Source organism: Amblyraja radiata, chromosome 41 (assembly GCF_010909765.2).
Source record: "Amblyraja radiata isolate CabotCenter1 chromosome 41, sAmbRad1.1.pri, whole genome shotgun sequence".
NCBI lineage: Eukaryota > Metazoa > Chordata > Chondrichthyes > Rajiformes > Rajidae > Amblyraja > Amblyraja radiata.
Window position 1 is genome coordinate 7,122,703 of NC_045996.1, and position 5,806 is coordinate 7,128,508.

Sequence of the window (5,806 nt, forward strand, 5' to 3'; positions counted from 1 at the left end):
TTCTAAGCCCCCTAAGCACCACTGAACCCCTATACACATGTCTAACCCCCTTTAAATCAATCTAAAAAACCCTCGGCACCCCTCTAAACTCTTCATAAGGCCACCAGACACATCTAAACTCCTCCAACCCCTCTAAAACACTCAGCACCCCACTAAACCACTCTAAATCCCTCTAAACCTCTCTAAAACCATGTAAAGCCCTCTAAATACCACTAAATATCTCTATCCCCTCTGAACCGCTCCATGTAAACCCTCTAAACCCCTAAAGCCCTCTAAATTTATCTATACCTTCTAATCCCCTCTGGACTACTCTAAACTAATCTAAACCCCTCTAAACCCATCTAAACCACACCAAACATTTCGAAACCCTTCTAAAACCCTCGAAACACAGACAAACCCCTCAAACCACACTATACCTCTCTAAACCTCTGCTACAGACCCACAAAGTCATTGCAATCCTGCTCCAAGAGACTCACAAAAGTGATAGCACCCATCTGAAGATCCTTGGTGATACCCTGGCCGCCTGCACCAAGAGCGACACCCACGGGATTGCCTCTTTTGTAAGGAACACAGCAAAATGGAAAGCGATTCCAGTGTCCCCTCCTGACTGCGACGTGGAATGGGCAACAACGCAAGTCGAAGGTGTCACGGTCATCAATGTATACAAGCCACCTTCTACCAAGCTCCACAAAGACTCCATCTCCACCTTTGGTTCGCCCTGCATGTGCGCCAAAGACTTTACCTGCACAGCACCACCTGGGGCTACCATTCAACTAACTCAGATGGCGCTGCACTAGAAGACTGGGTCTCAGTTCCTGCCGTTCAACTCCTGTATGACCCAAAACAACCGGACAGCTTCCAATCTGGCAGGTAGAACAACACTACCAACATTGACTTGGCTTTTGCAAACCTGAATGGACCATCCCCACACCGTATCATCCTGGATCACTTCCCGAAATCACAACATCACCCATCTCTGATTATCCCGGACAACCCCATCGAGCTGGACCCAACCAAACCTTCGAAGAGGTGGAATTTCCATAAGGCCAGGTGGGACCAGTTCACAAGTCTGGTGGACTTCTGGATCGACAGCCTTCCCACCCCCACCTCCACCAATCTGGACAAAGCCTACTCAGCCTTCTGCAAACTCCTCATCAGGGCAGCGAAGAGTTCCATTCCCCGTGGCTATCATTGCCGGTACATCCCCACATGGGACGAAGAGTGTGACGCATGCTACGATGCATTCCTGGATGCTGAACCTGGCGAAGAGGTTGCCTCCAAGGCTACGGAAATGACAATCCGCCTCGACAAGAAGCGCAGAGAGCGGTGGGAAGAGACAGTCCAAGGAATCGACTTCACACACTCCAGTAGGGTGGCATGGAAGACCTTCAATCGCATCACTGATCGAAGTACCCGCCCAAAGCATTGCCCTGTCACGGCCAACTCCATCGCCCACCAGCTCATGGCCAACGGCCACTTCAAAGACGTGGACAAGAATCATACTCGTTCTGTCAAACAGGAAACCACTAATCTTTGGAAAGCTCCAGGCGCTGATGGGCTCCTGTCAGCAGCCATTTCCTCTGCAGAATTCTCTCATGTCATCACTCAATTGAAATGCGGAAAAGCCCAGGGTCCTGATAACATCCCCCAGAATTCCTGAAACACTGCGGTCCAAAATGCCAGGTCTGGCTCCGTGAGTTCTACTCCCCTTGCCTCATTGGTCAGTACATTCCGAAGATCTGGTGGAAAGCCACCGTCATTGTGCTACCAACACCAATACAAGCGTGTGTACGACCCAAGGAACCATCGGCCCATCTCTCTCCTCTGTGTCCCATACAAACTTCTCGAACGGCTTCTCCTGGCCCGGCTCGATCCAATCGTTGACCCCCAACTACCCGCTGAACAAGCCGGATTTCATCCAGTATAAAGGTATATAACCGTTTTATATAACACATAGGGCTCATGTTGTCGACCTCCCCGTGGTGAGTCCTGTCAACTGACCTCAGTCAGGCAAACGACAACAAATAGAGACGGCAGCAAAAATAACCGCGATCAACAACAGCGTGCAGCCCTAATGCAACCTCAGTCGCCGCAGCTCGGCGCCAACCAGGAGCATGTGCCCTTTTTAGGGCGGGCACCTACAGATGTCGAACCGGATGGCATCACCCTGCTGCAGCTGAATGCAGAAGACCTCACCAAGGCCAAGACCATCATCATTGAACATCTGCTACAGACCCACAAGCTCATTGCAATCCTGCTCCAAGAGACTCACAAAAGTGATAGCTCCCATCTGAAGATCACTGGTTATACCCTGGCCGCCTGCACCAAGAGCGACACCCACGGGATTGCCACTTTTGTAAGAAACACAGCAAAATGGAAAGCGGTTGCAGTGTCCCCTCCTGACTCCGAAGTGGAATGGGCAAAAACGCAAGTCGAAGGTGTCACGGTCATCAATGTATACAAGCCACCTTCTACCTAGCTGCACAAAGACTCCATTCCCACCTTTGGTTCGCCCTGCATCTACACCAGAGACTTTACCTGCCACAGCACCACATGGGGCTACATTCAACTAACTCAGATGGCGCTGCACTAGAAGACTGGGTCTCAGCTCCTGCCGTTCAACTCCTGTACAACCCAAAACAACCAGACAGCTTCCACTCTGGCAGGTGGAACACCACTACCAACCCTGACTTGGCTTTTGCAAACCTTAATTGACTATCCCAACACAGTATCATCCTGGATCCCTGTGCTCATTGCCGGTACATCCCCACATGGGACGAAGAGTGTGACGCATGCTACGATGCATTCCTGGATGCTGAACCTGGCGAAGAGGCTGCCTCCAAGGCTACGGAAATGACAATCCGCCTCGACAAGAAGCGCAGAGAGCGGTGGGAAGAGACAGTCCAAGGAATCGACTTCACACACTCCAGTAGGGTGGCATGGAAGACCTTCAATCCCATCACTGGTCGAAGTACCCGCCCAAAGCATTGCCCTGTCACGGCCAACTCATGTTGTCGACCTCCCCGTGGTGAGTCCTGTCAACTGACCTCAGTCAGGCAAACGACAACAAATAGAGACGGCAGCAGAAATAACCGCGATCAACAACAGCTTGCAGCCCTAATGCAACCTCAGTCGCCGCAGCTCGGCGCCAACCAGGAGCATGTGCCCTTTTTAGGGCGGGCACCTACAGATGTCGAACCGGATGGCATCACCCTGCTGCAGCTGAATGCAGAAGACCTCACCAAGGCCAAGACCATCATCATTGAACATCTGCTACAGACCCACAAGCTCATTGCAATCCTGCTCCAAGAGACTCACAAAAGTGATAGCTCCCATCTGAAGATCACTGGTTATACCCTGGCCGCCTGCACCAAGAGCGACACCCACGGGATTGCCACTTTTGTAAGAAACACAGCAAAATGGAAAGCGGTTGCAGTGTCCCCTCCTGACTCCGAAGTGGAATGGGCAACAACGCAAGTCGAAGGTGTCACGGTCATCAATGTATACAAGCCACCTTCTACCTAGCTGCACAAAGACTCCATTCCCACCTTTGGTTCGCCCTGCATCTACACCAGAGACTTTACCTGCCACAGCACCACCTGGGGCTACCATTCAACTAACTCAGATGGCGCTGCACTAGAAGACTGGGTCTCAGCTCCTGCCGTTCAACTCCTGTACAACCCAAAACAACCAGACAGCTTCCACTCTGGCAGGTGGAACACCACTACCAACCCTGACTTGGCTTTTGCAAACCTTAATGGACTATCCCAACACAGTATCATCCTGGATCACTTCCCGAAATCACAACATCGCCCATGTCTGATTATCCCGGACATCCCCATCGAGCTTCTCCCAACCAACCCTGCGAAGAGGTGGAATTTCCGCAAGGCCAGGTGGGACCAGTTCACAAATCTGGTGGACTTCTGGATCGACAGCCTTCCCACCCCCACTTCCACCAATCTGGACAAAGCCTACTTCTGTAAACTCATCAGGGCAGCGAAGAGTTCCATTCCTCGCGGCTATCATTGCCGGTACATCCCCACATGGGACAAAGAGTGTGACGCATGCTACGACGCATTCCTGGACACTGAACCTGGCGAAGAGGCTGCCTCCAAGGCTACGGAACTGACAATCCGCCTTGACAAAAAGCGCAGAGAGCGGTGGGCAGAGACAGTCCAAGGAATCGACTTCACACACTCCAGTAGGGTGGCATGGAAGACCTTCAATCGCATCACTGGTCGAAGTACCCGCCCAAAGCATTGCCCTGTCACGGCCAACTCCATCGCCCACCAGCTCCTGGCCAACGGCAACTTCAAAGACACGGACAAGAATCATACTCGTTCTGTCAAACAGGAAACCACTAATCTTTGGAAAGCTCCAGGCGCTGATGGGCTCCTGTCAGCAGCCTTTTCCTCTGCAGAACTCTCTCCTGTCATCACTCAATAGAAATGCGGAAAAGCCCATGGTCAAATAGTCAAGCTGACCAACAACATCGAAGTCAGTTTGGGAAAGGTTTGCAAGGCGAGCGTCACACCGATGGACCTCACCGCCGCTTACGATACAGTGTAGCACCAGGGCCTGATCTTGAAGCTCCTCCACACCATTCCTGACCGCCATTTTGTGCGGTTCCTTGCCAACATCCCGGCCAACTGCAGTTTTGTACTCAAGACCAGCGACAGACAAGCTAGCCGACTGCAACAGCTAAGAAACGGAGTCTCCCAGGGCTCGGTACTGGTTCCCATGCTCTTCAATCACTTTATCAGCGACATGCCACTCACGACCTTGTGCCAGTATGTATACGGAGATGACCTGGCCCTACTGTGTAGTTGGTCAAACGTGGAGGATGTGCTTTCAGTGGATATGGAACTTGTCGCGGGCTGCCTTAAGACCTGGAGGCTAAAACTGAGTGTGGCAAAAACCACCACAACGGCCTTTCACCTGATCAACAAGGAAGCTCAACGCCAGCTAACCGTCACCCTCAATGGGTCAGCCCTACCCTATCAACCCATTTCCTACATACCTCGGGTAACTAGATCGGCAGCTGACCTACAAGCAACTCCTTGAAGCTCTCCGTGCTAAAGTCTTGGTGCGGAACAACCTCCTGCGTTGCTTGGCTGGATCGTCATGGGGCGCCAGGACATCTAATCTCTGAACCAGTGCTCTAGCACTCGTGTATAGTGCCGCTGAGTACACCGCCCCAGCATGATTCCGCAGCGCTCGTACTAGCAAGCTAGACGCCATCCTCAACGACACCGTGCGGATCATCACCGGGTGTTTACGTCCTACTCCGGTTCTTCTGCCGGTGCTCGCAGGTATCACACCCGCCAAGCTACGCAGAGAGTACTTCACCCACACGCTGGTGTGCAAGGCCCCATCGGACGCCAAACATCCTTTGCACCACCTCGCCCAGGACTCACAGCAACTGGGACCTCAACGCCTGTCATCTCGTCGCCACTTCTCCCGTCACGCAGCCACCCTCTGTGGCTCCGGTTTCAACACACTAGGAGCTTGGAGAACCGGCTGGGAACAGACTTCCCGACCTCTTCAATTCACTGTTGCACCGAACACCACAGCCACACCTGGCTCGGACATGCCCTGCAAAGAGTGGGTCGCCCTGAACCGGCTCCGTACAGGGGTCGGCCGGTTCAACCCCAACATGCATCGCTGGGGGCTGCCTTCATACATTAACAATACAGAATTCATTTATACAGAACTCATTAACAACTTTGATAAATACATTGGTGTCATTCCCATCTGTAGTGCGTCTACAAAAGCCTCGCCAGGTACATGTAAAAGCAAATGTGGT